At 40.3% G+C, this 15,808-nt stretch overlaps 1 non-coding gene across 1 annotated transcript; it reads right to left on the reverse strand.

Moving 5' to 3' along the window:
- Positions 1-10,236: 10,236 nt before the first annotated feature.
- On the reverse strand, positions 10,237-10,297 carry LOC122235163. Its single transcript, XR_006213299.1, has one exon. It is a non-coding gene; the product is annotated as a U7 small nuclear RNA (small nuclear RNA).
- Positions 10,298-15,808: the final 5,511 nt, after the last annotated feature.

Genomic DNA, 15,808 nt, shown 5'->3' on the forward strand with positions numbered 1-15,808 from the left:
GAATTTAACAATATTTTATGGCTAAAAAAAGGTTAACCATCATCTGATCTTACAGGGAACCATCATCCCCAATCACAGATCACGATCACAAATGTAAAAAAATGAAAATGTTTGAAATATTGTGAAAATCACCAAAGTCTGACACAGAGCCGTGGGGTGGGCAAATCATGTTGGAAAAGGCGGCAACAGACTTTGCTCCACACAGAGTGGCCACAAACCTTCAACTAGTAAAAAACACAGTATCTGTGAAGTGCAACAAAGCAAAACACAATAAAATGAGGTATGCATGTATATCTAGCACCTGCACCCACAGCTTCTGTTTCAAAAGCCATTTCCAATAAATGGACCCAGGACTCCTTGTAGAAGATCGCATCCAGGGCTGGGCCATGGAAGGTCAAAAGGCCTGGGACATTTTATGGTGTCAGAAAATAGGGCAGTGTTCACAAAATTATGGAGGCTTTGCCAAGGACTCCGGATGTGGAATAATTTGATAAACAACAACAACAAAATAACAGTAGTATTAGATTGTATCCCAAAGCCCAAATAAATGTCAGTCTATGTTGAATTAAAGATGTGATGAAAGGAAGGCGGGAGGGAAGGAAGGAAGGAAGGAAGGAGAGAGGGAGGGAGGGAGGGAGGCAGGGAGGGAGGAGGGACATTTCTTCTTTTCGAAAGAATTCTAATTAATAAATACGGAAAGTATGAGGGAAATAAAGATCATCATCTTTCAGAGAAACAAGATATTTACAGACTTTCAGAGTATTTTCCCCACAAAATCTATTAACTACAAAGGGAAAATAGTTATTTTCTATCTGAGAAATTCACATTAGCAGACACCACCTTATGTAAGTAACCATGGGTAATATGAATTACCCATAATGTGAATTATGGATAGCAAGTACCCCTGATAGATGTGCTGGTAACGTATCACATCTTTTTTTTGTGGTATTCTTCTCGATAATGCTGGACTTCAATTTAATCAAGAGGAAATATCAGATGAACCCGAGTTGAGGAATATTCTGCACAATAATTGACTGGTACTGTTCAAAAGGGTCAAAAGCATCAAAGTGCAGTGGACAGACTCCTCCCCACTCTCACTCACCCAGTGACCAGGAATCCCTGGAGCCTATGAAGATGTTAAGTTGTGTGGAGAAAGGAACTTTGCAGGTATAAAATTGTGAGGTGGCCCACCTGAAGAAGGTGAGACGGCCCTCAATTATATGGGTGGGCCCAGTCTAACTGTGTGAATCCTTCAAAAAACAGAAGTCTGTCCAGTGTTAGAGATATGTAACCACAGGAGGGGACGTCAGAAACGTCTTGTGCGAGGACTTGATGTACTGTTGAGGTCCCTGAGCTGCAGGGCCGTGTGCAAGGACCAGAAAGGGTCCTCTTGGAACTGAGAATGGCCCCAGGCAGAAAGACAGCAAACAGGGGCCTTCGTCCTACAATCCACAAGGAGCTGGATTTTGACAACGTGAATGAACTCAGAGGTGCATTCTTCCTGGAACTTCTCAGTGAGAGCTGAGCCACACTCATACCTTGATTTCTGCCACGTGAAACCTACAGTAGAAGAATCAGTGGAGACAACGAATCTGCACGAGGGTAAAACAACAAGTCTGTGTTGTTTGAAGGTGTTAAGTTTGTTGTAGTTTCTCACAGCAGCAATAGAAAGTTAATACAGCCCAGGGTCCCAGAGTGGGAGACACTAGGGGACAGGAAAACTACAGGCGATGTGGGACCCTGAACAGAAGAGCACATTGGTAGAAGGAAAGGCGAAACCAAAATTAAGTCTGGACTTTAGATGACAGTGTCGTATCAATGTTGGGTTCTTGGCTTATTTGTGTGAAAGCTAACAGGGTTGTTCTGTACTGTTTCCCAACATTACTGTAGGTCGAAAATTATTTAAAACTGGAAATGCAAAAAAAAAAAAAATATTCCCAGTTCTACAGCCTTTCTTCAAACATCCCTGACTACTGAATCCCTTTCTACCTGTGAGCTCCCTACATTTTCATTTCTACGTCACATGATAACGATTGAGATTCTCATGCAGTTTCTCCTTTTAGTAAAATAGCACGATTGCCTTTATTGAAAACAGGAATGGTGATTTGAAGGCTCTGCTCTTTGTACCTGCTTCCTCTTCAGCACAGCCTTGCTAATAATGCAAGCTTCCACACAAATGGCCTTTATTTTGATGTCAAGGACTGTCATTTGTGAAACAGGTTTAAAACATCTATATCTCCTTAAAGGGAGATGTAGATAATGTATCTATTGCTATGTTGGTAATAAGATCCATGTGGGCATAATTGTTTATGGCAAAGAAAACATCAGAAGTTTTTAAACAGTTAAGCATAGATTGTGGTCATTTATTTGCAGGCTTTCAGTATCAGAACATTTTTATTCTAGATTTGCTAAGATTTTCCCAATCGGTTAGTATTTATTGAATCCGTAAAATTTATCTAATATCATGTATTCAGTGCCTACTATTTACCTCAGATTCCAAAAAGAATCAATTTAAGGAATGCTACAATACAAATTAATTGATTATTTGAGGTTGAGGCTTAAGTAAACAAGTAAATTGTTCATGTTATACAGTAACGTTTTTTGAAGTTTTGATGGTTTTTCTTTCCATAATGCGAGTTTTTAAAAATTTTTTTAACATTTATTTATTTTTGAGAGACAGAGACAGAGCGTGAGTGGGGGAGGGGCAGAGAGAGAGAAGGAGACAGAATCTGAAGCCAACTGTAGGCTCTGATCAAGCTGTCAGCACAGAGCCTGATGCGGGGCTCGAACCCACAAAATGTGAGATCATGACCTGAGCCGAAGTCAGATGCTCAACCGACTGAGCCACCCAGGCCCCCCCATATTGCGAGTTTTAATTCAAATATTTACCTACTTTACTTAAGAAGTTATACCCTACAGATCCTTACAAGCTCCAAGGCTGAGATCAGGTGACAATGACGAGCACAGAGACTCAACTAGGGGACCTGAGAGTTTAGAGCACATGAGCAACACTACATCCAGGTGCATGCTCTCCAGCAGCACAGAATTTGTTAAGATCAGGGATCCAAAATTAATAAGAACATGGCCCCTTCCTTTAAATGCTTTGAAGCCCAGTGAGGACACATACAAGTTGGAAATTCATTACATTACAACGTGATAAGTATTGTGATAATGATTCATTAAGATAAACTATTGGGACCACATCAAAATCAAAAAGCTTCTGCACAGTGAAGGATACAATCAGTGTAACAAAGGCAACCTTTGAAATGGGAGAAGGTATTTGCAAACGACAAATCTGATAAAGGTTAGTATCTGAACTATATAAAAAACTTATAAAATTATGGACTTTTTTTGCTGCTTAATTTTTTTTTCTTTATCACTCTATTTTGCCAACTTAATTACAATATGTCTTAGTGTGCTATACTTTTTTTTTCTTTTTTTAATTTAGATTTGAGTTCTTTGTGCCTCCTGGATCTGGGTATCTGTCTCATTCCCCTGATTAGGAAAGTTTTCAGCTGTTACTTCTTCAAATAAATTTTCTTTCCCTGTTTCTCTCTCTTCTTCGGGACTCCTATAGCACAAATGTTGTTACCTTTGATGGCATCACTGAGTTCCCTCAGTCTATTCTTGTTTTGCAAATTTTTCTTTCTTTCTTTCCTTCAGCTTGATTACTTTCCATTCCTCTGTCTTCCACCTCACTAATTCATTCCTCTGATTCTTCCCTCCTGCTGTTCATTCTGTCAAGTGTGTTTCTCACTTTACTAGTTGAGCCCTTTATCTCTGCTATGTTATTCCAGGTCTCACTCATGTTTTCTCATGTCCAGTGAGTATCCTGATGATCATTGCATTTAATTCTCTACCTGGAATGTTCCTTTTATCTGTTTTGCTTAGATCTCTGGCCATAGCTTTGCCCTATTCTTTCATTTGGGATAAATTTCTCCGTCTTCTCATTTTGTCTGCCTCTCTGTTGTCTGTTTTTCTGTGTTAAGAAAGTCAGCTATATCTTCTGCTTTTGAAGGTTCTGGTGAGTTTATGAAGAAGAGGTCCTGGGTGCCCTGGAGTGCAGTGATCCCTGTTCACCAGAGCCTAGCACTTCAGGAGAGCATCCTGTGTGTGTTGCTGATGCCCTGCTGTTGTGTCTGAGTCACTTTTCTTTTCATCTGCACTGATTCTGTCTGTTGTGGCCTGTGCTTCCTCTCTGGCAGGCCTGCTGTAAGGGGGCATGTCTGCCAAGGAATTGGGGGCAGAATAGCAGTGTTAGCAAAATTTGCTAACTGGGCCACTAGTCCTCTACCAGATCCCCTGAAGCGTGACGGTGCCTGGTTCCTGTGCACTGGGGTTGGCTGGGGGTGCAAGGCTGGGCACAGTGTGTGACCCTGGCAGGGGGGGCATGGTTGGGTCTGGAGCACCAGGGCCCCTAGGAGCATGGCTTGCTACAGAGCCTGGGGACATGTGGCTAGTCTCAACATGAAATGGTGGTGGGGGGCACACATGTGGCTTTAACAAATTTGCCCTGAGCCCAGGGCTAAGGCTTGGCATGGAAAGTCCTCGGAAAAATTCATGCACATGGCACATAACCCTTTGCTAGCTCATTAGGTAGCAAGTCATCTGTGTAGGGGTGCTTCTCACAGGTGGCTCCGTGTTTATGCTGGCAGTTGGGGGAGGAAAGGGGTATCTGACAGCTCCCTCATTTCCAGAGAAGTCCCCCAACATCCTCTGAAATCAGTATAAACAGATTTTTCTCCTGTCTGTGTAAGCTGTTTTCATGTTGCCTCTGTGTGCAGGCTGCTATCTCTTTAAGGGCAGAGACCCTGCTACCCCTCACCCTCCAGGCCCACCCAGTGCTGAGTCAGCTGGCTTTTAAAACTCCAGGGTCCAAGTGCCTCTTGGTTTCACAAATTCACAGAATTCAGCCTCTCCTAGTTTTAAAGCCAAGTGTTATGGGGATTGGTGTTCCCAGTGTGAGGTTCCTTGTGTGTGGGTCCTTTCTGTGCACACAGCTCCCTTCTTCCTGCAGGCAGCCTCCCTCCACTTTTCAGACCCTCCTCACCTTTCAGATGCAGCTTCTTCCCTATAATTAGTGGTGGGGTTGGTTCTGCTAGTTTTCAGAACGTTCTTCGGTTTATTGACTTGGATGTGGGTAGTATCTAGTCATAAATGTTGGACAGGGAGACTTCAACGTCCTCCTACTCTGCCATCTTCCTCTGGGGGAGCAAAACAGTCAAAATGTAAAAGCATAGACATCACAATGTAGAAAAAACTTACATCAGAAAGAATAAATTAGAATAGAAACAAATAGAAAATTGTTTTCTTTAATGTGTTCATCCATCGATTTCATCCAACAACATCCAACAAATTAATTATCTGTTAAGATTTGGATACTGTAGCTGGAAAAAGATAAACTAAGAGTAAACCAATAGGAAATAACATGCTGAAAGGCCTTAAGTGTGTATTTGCATCTCCTGTGTATACACACTGATTTACATTTAATCGTCTCATTCAAGCCTCATAGTTTACTCACTTATTTCTTCAATATGTCTTCAACTCATCTTCTAGGACATCTTAAATTCTGTGTATAAACACTGTTCTACATGTGGCAGCCGTCTCTACTACTTCTGTGTCCTTTGGGTGCCAGACTTGCTCCGGTCTACACAGCAGGTGGGCCATCTACACGGCAGGTGGGCCATCACATTTTCCACATCCTATGTTCCATGTCCTCTTATCTTTTTACCACAGCACAGACCCATTGCCCATCCTGATCAATCATCAAACCCAAATTCCTCCTACCCCACTAAAGTGACCAGTACTCTGGTAACAGATTGACTGGAATATTTTTCTGAATTATTTAATAGCATTCAAAGAAGAAGTACCTTTTTTCCTATAAAGATATTTTTGTTTGCATGTGGGTCTTCAATATTCACTTTCTCCTCCAAACACACAAGCACACTTACACACGCACACACACACACACACACACACACACACACAATCATACCTCAAGGATTTTTGAGATATTGAAATATGTTTGAAATCAGGGCCACTACTGAAATGTTCCAGTCATCTGAAGATTAATAATGCAGACCCTTTTTGACAGTTATTTTAGGTTTCGGTATTTTCAAGCATCCAAGAGTTCTAATTTATACAATGAAACATCTTTTCATTTCATATTTGTTTCTAGTCATTTTAAAATGTAAATTATTATCTGTGCTGTGAAACAGAAATAGTTTTGCTTTGTTTTTGTTTTTATTCATGAACATATCTGCCTACTGTATTAGTTATTATTTCTGCCTACTTATAACTGAAGGGTGATATCTAAATAATTTCTTCACCAAAGGGATTAGACTGACCATTAGTAATATTAATAAATTATAAGAAAAGTAAAAAGACATAAATAAATTGCAATGGAAAAAAATAGGGAACTGAGATGAAGTCTAGGGTAAGGTTAGTATAGATAAATGAATAAACACAAAAAATTGCATCACTGGAGGCTCAAAATTCAGCTCCAAGCTTGTGAAACTCTGAAACACTGAGGTAAACAAAATAGTGTGATATTATAATTCTTCACTTTACACATGACTTGTCAGTAATATTAATTTGTGAACTAAATCACTGTGGGGTTATAGAAGCATATATTTATTTGTCCTGATCTATTTTATTTAATGTCATTATTATTACTTAAAATTAAATGTAAGCACCTACCTTGAATTTGACAATTGATTTCTAGAAAGCAAATGGGGCATATAAATTATTCAGGAAGATTTTTCTTCTTTTGGAAAATGAGTTATATCAAGTGATATAACAGAAAATGAAATTATTGTGATTTCAACTTGTCAAGACAAGAAAATTTTTATTTAAAAATTTTATCCTCGAGACAACTGACTGAAGCAGCAAATGCTGTTTTATGTTTATATATCATTTGTCCATATTTAACTATAATTAGCACACTTCCTGACAAGTAGAAACAGATTAAGACAAAGGGTAAATGTCAGACAGAAATACAGCAGTAATCAGATCAGGTAAAATAATGTATAACAAAAAGGGGCAAATGTTTTTTTTTAAAAATAAAAACAGGATTTGAAGTCAATTTATTTAAAAAAAGTCATACAGAGAAGGACAGATTCCATATGTTTTCACTTCTATGTGGATCCTGAGAAACTTAATAGAAGACCATGGGGGAGGGAAAGGAAAAAAAAAATGGTTAGAGACGGAGGGAGCCAAAACATAAGAGATTCCTAAAAACTGAGAACAAACTGAGGGTTTATGGGGGGTGGGAGGAAGGGGAGGGTGGGTGATGAGTATCGAGGAGGGCACCTGTTGGGATGAGCACTGGGTGTTGTATGGAAACTAATTTGACAATAAATTTCATATTAAAAAAGTAAAAAATAACAAATAAAAAAATCTCAAACCTACTTTAAAACATATTTTTATTTCTGATGCTAGTAATAGCAAGAGTGATAGTTGGCATTTGATGGATGCTTGACATGTTTTATAAGCTTTATCTGAATAACAAGACTGTGACATAAATCTTCTAATATCCCCGATTTTACCAACACTTACTGATTGATAAGGATACAGAAGCAGAGAAGCATTGAGAACTTGTGGGGAGTCATATACCTAAAAAAAAAAACAGAACGGTCAGTGGAACCCAGGTCTGTCAGATTTGGGAGTCCCTACCCCGCTCAACTTCTCAGACTGACTCCCAGGGGTTTGGTTGGTTTATTCACTCTGAGGCAGAGAATACTTTAAAGAAGAACAAGAATTTGGCCATTTTATCATTTTAATTAAGGTTAACATAGTGCTTAAAAGAAATGAAGAGATCAGGTTATAAAATCACACTCAGTATTAGATATTTGTGCATGACTCTAATGTTGCTATAATATCATCCACGGGACAGTGCTGTCACATGCTTGTAACTGATCTTGCAAAAACAGCCGTTGGGAAGAAAGTCTTACAATCATTGATTTAATTTCAATTTCTATTATGCGGTTATCAAAATTTTTAATGGAAATACAAAGAATAGTTTCTGATGTAACCCACTTATGAAAAATTACTCGTGATTAAATGGAGCCAATTTAAAAATTAGGGATCAATCTGAAGGTAGATATGCAGTATTTTCAAGACAGAGGTCAACAGGGAATATTACATCAACTCATATTACTCAATGATGGTAACTAAACACTCAGAAAGAATGCCTGTCTTAGTCCATTTGGGATGCTAGAGCAGGGGGTAGCTTGTAAAGAACACAAATTTATTTATCACGGTTCTGGAGGCTGGAAGTCCAAGATCAGGGTGCCTCCATGGTCAGGGAAGGGCCCAGGTCGCAGACTTCTGGCTGCATGCCCAGGTGGTAGATCTCACGGCTCTACCTTCATTACTGAGGCACCCCCGCCAAAGGCCATAATTCCTAACATTCAGCAGGCTGCAATTTCAACCTTTGAATGTCGAGGAAACCCAAACGTTCAGACTATAGCAATCCACATTTGGAAGTGGCAGAGAAGATAATTTCTTGACATAATATAATCTTTAAATAGCCATTTACACTAATCAATAAAGTATACATATTCTTTTTTGTCTAATGTGATGTTCTTTCCGGTATGGTATCTTTTCCCTGTATGTCTGGGTGTTCAATTCATGCATGAAGAAACAAAGGGAATTTTTTCCATGTCTAGCATTCCATACCCCATGAAGCCTCTCCTTATGTCTTCCCTTCCTGTGATAGGGAGGATTCCAGGATTGCCCCCAAGATTGCTGCCTGTGGCATGTACTCTCCATAACATTCTTTCCCCTTGAGTGTGAGCACAACTATGACTGTGACTCGATATCACGCTCACCACTAGGTTACTATTTTGTTGACTTTGCGTTAGTCAAGGAAGATTATGCAGGTAGTGCTGCCCTAATTAGAAGATACTGGGTCGGGGCGCCTGGGGGGCTCAGTCGGTTAAGCATCTAACTTCAGCTCAGGTCATGATCTCCTGGTTCGTGAGTTTGAGCCCCATGTCAGGCTCTGCACTGACAGCTCAGAGCCTGGAGCCTGCTTCCGATTCTGTCTTCCTCTCTCTCTGCCCCACCCCCATTTGAGCTCTGTCTCTCAAAAATGAATAAACGTCAAAAATTTTGAAAGAAAAAGGAAAAAAGATACTGGGTCTTCCTGAAGTCAGATGCACGACAGGGTGCATGGATTGGCCTTTCGGAACTAAGGGCAGTCCCTGGCCAAGAGCTAACAAGACGATGGGATTTGGGCCCTCCAGGCACAAGGAAATCATTTCTCCAGCAACCTGAGGGATCTTGGAAGTAGATCCTTCTCTAGTTGGGCCTCTGGATGAAGGCATAGTCATCTGGTGCCTTGAGGCCTTGAGCAGAGGACCCACTCCTACTGTGTAATGTGCTGGACCCCTAACCCACAGAAACTAAGAAATGGTGTGTGTGTTATTTTAAGGTACTTAGTGTATGGTAATTTGTTACACAGCATTAGAAAGTTTGGTCTTTATATTACTCATGGTCATCTCATGCTGACAAAATGTATTCTTCCTGTTAAAAAAGAAAGCATCCACAAGCACTCTATGAGTTATTTACTTCTGATTTCATTTCTTAGGTAACCAGTGGCTGCTTTGTCTTTCTATTATCTCTTGGTAGGCTATTAGCCACCTTTAGCCTGTCTGAAGAGTGAATTAATATCCCTTAGAAAAAGTTCTGTTTGGCTGAGCTTTGCTATTTTACAGGTTTCTGGTGGAATGAATCCCATTACTTTCAATCACCCAGTGTACAGTTGAGCATGTATATGTATATATAATCTTATACATCCAAGGTTTTCATAATGTTTGTGACAAGTATTTCTGGAGTTGACAACCATTCTACAGAGGCTTGTGCAGAAATGCTTACCTTTGAATTACCAGTAGTGGCTTCCAGGTTTTGGAGAATCGACCCTGTGTCAGATGCAATTCTTATTCTTCAAGGAACCCTATGAGGTGGTTAGGGTATGAGTACTTCATTCAACAATACTCAGCTAGAAAAAGGCTGTGTCCATTGGATCCCACATGTGGCTAATTCCATCACCTTGTGTCTGTTCAGTTCTCTAAATAAGCAGCACGGAATAAGATAATAAAATGAGGGTTATATAATTTGCCACCTAAAAGTGGAAAAAGTCCTCTGATATTTTTTGGAATCTAAAAAAGATTTGTTTTCACTACTAATTTTTTATTTTTATTTTTTTAATTTTTTATTTTTTTTGTGGGGGGCAGGAGTCTTCCAGTAAGACCAGAAAACCTGCTAGACAAATTCTAAAAGAGCTGTAACACTTCACTGCTTATTTTTTTAAAGGCTCAAACTACAAGTCAGTAATTAAAAGAAATATTTAGACTTTGACATTGAATGCTTTTGTTCACATCACTATGAGTGAGGACTGAAAAGTGTTTTCTATGCACACACGTTTTTGGTCTCAAGCTTTTGAATCATATCTGGAAAAAAGATCAGACAGAAAATAAAAGCTGTGGATTCTCAAAAGTACTACTCATATAAAACTTCTTCTTTAATATACTCATTCTTGCATTCAATTAATATCTAGTCATTAGTGACTTTATTCCTTGCACACTTCCAGGTGTTTGGTATGCATTAAAAATTGTTATCGAATGCAAATTATGTTCCAAGGCCACAGGGCTGTTTGTTTTTCTCTGTCTTACAGATTTGTACCCTTGTTGTTCAAAAGCTTATTATGGTTTTAGCTATAATTAAGTTTTAATAATGAGTTTATATTATTTTCAGTTAGGGTTCTGATTTCCTGAAATGTATCCATTCATAATTCACCTGGCCTTATTTAAATGTCATTTAAAAAATGACTTCCAACAAAATAGACACAGAATCAGTTTTTGTGACACCCGATAGCATTTTTTTTCATTATTTAATTCATATTGTCCTCTTAGTTTGAAATTACATGAGACCAAAAGCCTTGATGCTAATATCCTTACCATCATTATCTGCTACGGCCCACATACAGGTTCTACCAATATTCTCTGGGGTAAGGTTCTCATTTGTCCTAAATGAACGTGTGGCTAAGCAGGTCACATCTAACATCTCCCATTTGTATGTACATTCTTGAAAATTCTTTGAACCAAAGACAAGCGTAACAGAGGCAATGGTGGTCATATTTAGTGAGTTGATCCCAAAGTGTGTTTTTATTTAATTTATATTAACCAACGACATGCACACAATAAACATTAAAAATAGTATAAATGTATGAGATTTCTGTTCTTTCAATCTCAAAGACTTTTTTAGTACTAAGTATACTACTTGTTATTTAATTTATTTAAAAATCAAGGAAAGATTAAATAGCTAACTCTTCACCCGGGAAGACCACTGAGCCTTTACTGCTCACACAGCATTACACAAATATCTTTGTGTAGTGTCTATAATAAAATCTTCTGACATCTCAACACCGTTGACGTTAACTTCACCAGAACATTTGTTTTGAAACGACAACGACAACAACAAAACCCAAAAAACAGCGAAGTCTTGAATACTTATCATGTCCCAGACCCAGGCGTGTACCTTCACATACGTTTGCTTTTCTGCTCTTTAAGAGATTTAATCAAAAGGTGAGTCGTTTGCATGTTTGGTGTTAGATTGAGATGTCTTGACATGGGGATACAAAGGTTGCAGTCATCGCCCTTCTTCAAGGTTAACTTGAACATCTGTCTCCAATCCAGCCTTTTCACTATCTTAATGCTCCTCTAAGAGGGAGAAATCACTAAGCCTAGATTTGCAAATGTCAGACTAACGCACATGGTGGTTTGCTGAAAATAGTACAGTGAAGGCATTTTTTATTATATATTTTATGTCACATCACCCTTCTGATCTAAGGCCAGGATATTGTGTAGCTGCTATACTCCTTTCCAAAATTCGGACCTTTCCAAAGTTTATGGTATACTGAAAAGTTGGTGGAGTGATACGCTGACCCTAACGAGAAATCGATGATGGCATGTGAAAGTAATGGATGGACATCATTTACAGAGTTAGATCTCTTTGTTTTGTATTTTTCCTTATCGCCATCGGTCTTAAGTACCTTCCCAAATTCATACATTAACAGCATTTAAGGAAAGGAAGTTAATAAGTAAATCTTGTCTTTGTTTTCTACATTTATACGCTGGAGAGATTTCATTCTGGATCTTGGCATTACGTGTCATTTACGTGCTAATTCTCTGAGTTTTATCTGCAGGCCAGTCGCCTCTCCGGCATTCTAGACTCCTCTGTGCAATATCCTATTAGACATTTCTCTTTGATTGCCTATCTTTATGAAAGAGTCACATGTTAGTTAATCGACCTTAGAATTAGGCGAATTCAGGTGAGAAAACGAGCACTTGTCTAGCCGGGCAGCAACATACAAATCATACTTCACATTAAGTATTTGTTCAGCTTTTGGGAGCAACTGTATTTGTGGTCACTTACACATATTCAGGCTAACATATTCTGGCAGGGGCCCAGAAGCTAGTCTCTCAGACTTGAATTATGCTCTTTTAGCTTGATTACAACTGATCTGTGAGAAAACAGGGTAAAGAATACAAAGTAAAAAGTTTTTTTTTCCTTTATATTCTCTCAGCGCAAATATTATTATCCTAAGTAGACTTTCTAATGTCTCCCTCTCAAACCACTATCATCCCCAACGTTAGAAAATCATAGTCACGCAAAATTGGAGCTTTGCTTATGTGTTTAAGCGTCACATTTATAAAGGAAGCATGGACAGTTGTTCAGAAGCTTGGAGAGAATTGTGTTTTTGTCCGAATCATCGACGAGACTACTCACTGAGGACTGGAAGGAGACACAACTCGAATTTTATCAGGAAGAGCAGCGCGAGCAAGACAAGACAAGAGACCAAAAGTCTGCTGGCTCTGGAGCCTTCATTATTTCATACGTTTCCACTGCCCAGGTGACAGTAACCTCGTGCTGGGTGCAACTCATCATGTTTAATACCAAGTCTAGGGACCGGGGGACTGCCACGTTAAAGAGCCTACGCAAAGAGAGTGAGGAACCAGCTACTTAAGACGTTCGCAAGTCAAGAGGCCCAAACACCATCTCGTTCATTTTGCTGAAGACTGTCAGTTCAAAAGACAGGGCTTTCGAACACTGGCTTAGGCAGCTAAGTAATCAGGCGCCTGCCTGGGAAATAAAACTCGTAGTAGTTAAGCTCTCACGTCTTCAATTGGATGAGCTCAGGCTTCCTCAGCCTAGGGAGTGCTCCCAGTGCTCTGCCGCATCGTAGGCTTGGTAGGCCCTTCGGTCTTCACGAGCAGCTCTCTGACTCTGGAGCTTTCCTGAAAAGCACGTGGGACCACAGCCCCTGCCAGAGTTTCCCATCAAGTTATTGTAGCTTCACGCCCGTGGCATCTCGACCCTTCCAACCGCGTGTTCTTCCCCTCCCGTCCATTACGGAAGGCGCACACCAGCCGCATCAGGAGCCAGACGGGACAGCAGGAGAACACACGGGCCGAGACTTTCTTGCCGTCGTTTCAGTTGCCTCGCCAGAAGGGCCCTGTCCCCACCTCCTGTTTGTCAGAACCCTCCACCTTCGGGGGGACCCACTTTACACTCTTTCCCAGTCAAACTTCCCGTGATGGGCGCAGGGACGGTGACCGCCCCTGTAGTTCCAGCCCCCGTAGGTGTGCACTCGCCCGGTGGCCCAATCTTCTTTGCAGCCTCCCTCTGTGCAACCTCTTCAAGAGGTTTCAGGGCTGCAGCTCAAGGCAGTAGCAGCAAGTTTCACCGTGCTGGCATGGTGGCTGGTGCCTTAGGAAGGGCGGGTCTCTCATAGCTGCGGTGACATCCAGCGGTGATACTCAGGGAAAATCACTTTGTCCTGCCAGACTGGGCTTGTTGCTGCAATTGAACAAATAAAGCTCTTAGCATACTCTGTGGACATTTGAAAAGTACACAGAGTAGGCTTCCTTGTAGCATTATAACATTTAGCGACTTTATTTTATGCACGGAGCAATTCAAAGCATAGTATTAAAACCTTTTTTTAAAATTTTCTTTGGAAGTATACATTGCTACATATACTATAAATACGTTGCAAGTATAGAGCAGTATCCCTTACACCCCTCTATTAGCTTAGGGGGAGAAAGATCGTTATAGCTACATATAAAATCACACGCAGGCATGATTCGTTCATCACAGAGCACTACCCAAAAGACATTTGTTTTTTTTGATGTTATCAGCCCACTGCCCAATATATTACATGAACAAAAATGAACCGTCTGCTGCATTATCATAAAGTGTCGGGGACAATGGAAAGGCTTTACCTCGAAGGCTGGCCTGAGTCTTAGGGGAAGGTATGTAAATCAGGTCGGAGTTGAGGAGGCCAGGCTGCTTAAGAAAGCTTCCACGTGCCTCATGGGGCTCCTGGGTGGCTCAGTTGGTTGAGCGTCCGACTTCGGCCCAGGTCAGGATCTCACGGTTTGTGAGTTCGAGCCCCGCATCAGGCTCTGTGCTGACAGCTCGGAGCCTGGACCCCGTTTCGGATTCTGTGTGTCCCTCTGTCTGCCCCTCCGCTGCTTGCACTCTGCCTCTCACATTGTCTCAAAAATAAATAAACCTTAAGAAGAAAAATTTTTAAAAAGAAAGCTTTCACATGCCTCAAAATGGGAAGATTCAAATGTCCTGACCTTCTTTGGATGACCGACTGACAAAAGGGTGCTGAGAGATACTATTCTTGCCCTTTATTTTGCCCCCACTCCACTGCAGAAGGGAAATCTTCCATTAGAGTTTAACTCAGTGACTTATTTTTATTCCTTAATTTTGTTTTCACCTCTTTCTCTTCTCAGTGAGGAAGCTGCTTTTTCTTCTCGTTTTGCAAAATATTTACTCCTTTTGTGAATGATTTAGGCATCGATTAGATGTCTAGAATTCCCAAAGAACATTCTAGCACCGTTGTGCATCGACACGCAGACTCTAATACCATTTGTCAGACTACAAACTGTAGAAGTGAAAGTTTATTTCAACAAAGAAATAAGCAATTCTTCACAATATATTTTGTATTATTTAAAGTATATAAGTTGACATATAGATAGAAAATGTCATAAATATCATATCCACACAAGAAGTTTTCTAAACGAATCAGTACAGGAGTATAAAGGCATATGTTTCTGTCTTGTGAAGGCCAACAGACTATTTCGCATGAGACTGGGCTGGTACCACCCACGGTGTTGTGGGATATCAACCAGGCCACCCACACACTAGGCTCTGAATGGGGTTTGGCAAGAAAGTAAGAGTAGATGCCTTCCTCTTGGTCACTTGTCATTAATGGAGGCAATTAAACTAATGTGTAGTTTAATACAACAGGATGCTAATGCATTTAACATGAACAATGACCATTCTCCCTGATACATGAAATGAAACACCTGGTAAACTTGATGAGCATGGGTTCTCTCTATAGTCAAGCAATATGAAAAGACAAGCATTGTTAATTGTTTCTCTGGTGGAAATGAAATGTATCAAAATTAAGCTTTCTTATGCCCTCAAAGTGCTTTTCTTTTTTTTTTTTTAATTTTTTTTTAATGTTTATTTTATTATTTTTGAGACAGAGAGAGACAGAGCATGAACGGGGGAGGGGCAGAGAGAGAGGGAGACACAGAATCGGAAGCAGGCTCCAGGCTCTGAGCCATCAGCCCAGAGCCCGACTCGGGGCTCGAACTCACGGACCGTGAGATCATGACCTGAGCCGAAGTCCGACGCTTAACCGACTGAGCCACCCAGGTGCCCCTCAAAGTGCTTTTCAATACAACAAAGTGCTTTTCAAAACAAGTGTGTTTGCTTTGAAAAATTA

The sequence above is a fragment of the Panthera tigris genome, chromosome F2, assembly GCF_018350195.1.
Source record: "Panthera tigris isolate Pti1 chromosome F2, P.tigris_Pti1_mat1.1, whole genome shotgun sequence".
Classification (NCBI taxonomy): domain Eukaryota; kingdom Metazoa; phylum Chordata; class Mammalia; order Carnivora; family Felidae; genus Panthera; species Panthera tigris.